Here is a 3131-nt window from a genome sequence, read left to right as displayed (position 1 = left end):
CTCCTCAACAGAATTCTGGAGCAGATTGGTGAACAGACAGGTGAAGCAACAAAAGAACGTCCTAAGAAAACAGGAAGAACAAGACGACAAGAAAGCAATACACATGCTGTCAGGGTAAGTGATGCTTGTCTGTGGAACATACTATTTTCATGAGTGAATTCTGCCTTAGGTGTGATAATTGAAGCAAAGATTATTTCCGTGGTAAAGTTTTGTTTGTATTTTCATTGTGGTTCACATAAGAATTTATTTCTTCTGTTATTTTTTCGACTTTATAAGCAGGTAAACATTGATACTGAAAATGTTGATGCAGCTGCCTGCCCTCCGAACCTCGCTGTCCACAGCCTGTGTGCCCAGGTTTCGACAGACTTTACCAAAATGCCATCCCAAATGGAACACACCATGGAAACCATGATGCTTTCATTCCACAAATTTGCTAGGGACAAAGGCTACTTAAAGAAGAAGGACCTGCGAGTACTCATGGAAAAGGAGTTTCCTGAGTTTTTGGAAAATCAAAAAGATCCTCTGGCTGTGGACAAAATCATGAAGGACCTGGACCAGTGCCGAGATGGCACAGTGGGCTTCCAGAGCTGCTTTTCACTAATCGCGGGCCTCACCATTGTGTGCAATGATTATTTTGTAGTGCACATGAAGCAGAAGGGAAAGAAGCAGGCAGACTTGAGCATTTACTCCTGCCCTGATGTGAATTCTCCCAAAGGGCCACTTATGGAATCTGCCCCTCAGTTTCTCCGTGTATAAAGATTTCATGAGCACATCAGGACCCTTAGAAAATGTACAAATAACGTCCAACTCTCATTGGACAAGCAGAGAAAGGAAAGTTAATTAAATGCTAGATAAGCTTTTAATTTTTATATTGTTTGCATTCTCTTGCCCTCAATAGTCTTTTTTTTATAAAAAAAGAAAATGTTGATGTTTATTCTATACTCATTACATATTAAAATGTAATATATTATTTTATTGATATTTTATTTTCCTGTTAATATTTTATTTAATGTTTTATTTTCTTTGTTTAATGTAATAAAATTCATAAAATTAAAATTAATAATTCATCAAAGAAATAGTCCTAAAAAATAAACGTGGGCATTATACACTCCTATAATGTGCCTTTTCTAAAAATTTGCTGTGATGCCCCTGGGGCTACAAAAAGGAAAAACATAAGATGCAGAAAAAAATGGTGGCAGCCAGTGACTCATGCACACATACATAAAAATTGTGCACAGCCACGCAATAAGACTAGATGGTGACTGGCCATGTGGCAAGGTAATGTGGAGGTGCTCCCAACCAAAACACAAACCAAGAAAAAGCCATTTACAAACCACAGTAAGCGTGGACCAGACTAACTTACAAAAAGGGTAGCAAAATACACAGCAAACAAATGCATGGACCCACAGAGTGAACACAAGCCACTAGAAAGAAACAAAAGCTTTCATTCCCTTCCCTCATTTCCCATGGCTAGAAAAACAGCAAACAGTTCCCTGTACACCATGGCACCACAAGAAGAGTCCCTGCATTCTAGGCATTAGGACATAGACTGAGGGAGAGAAGGAGAAAAGAAACCTCATGGAAGAAGCTCAGGGGCTGTAGGTTTTCTTAAAACATTGTACTCCACCCTACATTCCCATTTCAACCAACCAATTCTCTGGAAAGCATGTCAGATACCAAAATAAAGGAACTGGAAAGTTAGACAAGAGATTTAAACATTTCCAAAGAAGAGGGCTCCGCTTCCTCAAAAAGCTAAATTCCATTCAACCTGCCTATTCCCCTTCTAGGTATCTTCTCAAAAGAGTAAAAGACATTATTTTACAGTAACACATGCACACCCATGTTTATAGCAGCACAACTCAGAATTTCTAAATCTTGGAAGCAGCCTCTATGTCCATCAACAATGAATGGTTGAAGAAAATGTGGTATACATACATGATGGAGTACTACTCAGCAATAAAGAAAGATAACTTTGGGCCATTGGAGGAAAATGGGTGGATCTTGAGACCGTAAAGTTAAATGAAATAAATCAGACACAGAACCTTATATGTTGGATGGTTTCTCTTTTATGTAAAACCTGAAATATAAATAATTTAAAGAACAAAATTAAAGATAAATAATATGAGTTAGGAGATAGATCCTTTGCAATTGGGAAGGAATAGAAAGATGGAGGGAGGGGAGGGGAAGCGAGATGACTAAGATGTGATATGTACCGCAGCTATTCCTCAAAATCAGTGTATTCGTTGTGTATTGGAACCACGTACAGAAGAAGAGACAGAAGGAGAAGGAAGAGTGGAGAGGAGGAGGAGAAGCAAGGGGCAGGAAGCTGGCAGCTCCAGAAACCTCTAAGGTATGAAACAGAACAACCGTGGGTGATGAAGCCACCTGAGCAGCATATCCCAGACAGCTGAAGAGGCGCAGTGAGGCACCGACAGAGTGGTGTGGAAGGACGAAGTCGAGCAGACAGGCAGTGTGGAGGAGTGGCAGCTTCAGTCTAGCAGCAGATGGGAGTGGCTTGGGGATATTACGGAATGAAGGATCTGAGCCTACGGAAATTCCTGGAGGGAGCAGCAGTAGACTGTTAGGGGAGTCGTCCTGTTGTGCCTAACCCTCCCTCCAACCACTTGAAGGTGCTCAATCAATACTAGCTATGCTCACAGGAGTGTGGGTTGAAATTTAGCAGTTGTGCCTGCAAAGGGCATGAGAAGCTGCTTCAAAGGCCACTTCACTCCCAGAAACAGAAGTGTACAAGTCCATTAGTTGCAGGGAATGAACTGAAGCGCTATTCAGCCTACCCAACATCCCAGCCACAAACAGAGACACGGGGCTCAGCTCCCTGCACGAGCTACGTGGCTGGCCCATATTTGAACTAAGGTGAAGGAGCATTGTGGCTGAATTCAGACTTTAGTACAAACCGGACTGGGTAGGTTTTTCATCCTTTTCTCTTCTTTCTTTTTCATCTCGGGATTGCATTTTGAAAGAGCTGGGAGGGAGGGAGATAAGTGCTGATAAGATTGTGTGTGTGTGTGTGTTATTGCTTTTACCACTATAGCATCTTAATAAGTCACATTAGCTTCTCCCTTGCCAAGTGTTGCTTCGTGGGGTTATTTAAATTAGTGTTTTGGTTTGAT

The 3131-nt window shown here is 41.2% G+C and overlaps 1 pseudogene; it reads left to right on the top strand.

The window, feature by feature from the left end:
- Positions 1-375: 375 nt before the first annotated feature.
- LOC106008166 (protein S100-A10 pseudogene) lies at positions 376-756 on the top strand (annotated as a pseudogene).
- The last annotated feature ends 2375 nt before the right edge of the window (positions 757-3131 follow it).

This window comes from Heterocephalus glaber, unplaced genomic scaffold, assembly GCF_053883595.1.
Source record: "Heterocephalus glaber isolate CG9 unplaced genomic scaffold, H.glaber_assembly_v1.0 deba00001724, whole genome shotgun sequence".
NCBI classification, from domain to species: domain Eukaryota; kingdom Metazoa; phylum Chordata; class Mammalia; order Rodentia; family Bathyergidae; genus Heterocephalus; species Heterocephalus glaber.
The sequence above is the reverse complement of the archived record's forward strand: the minus strand, read 5'-3'. Positions and strand labels throughout refer to the sequence as shown.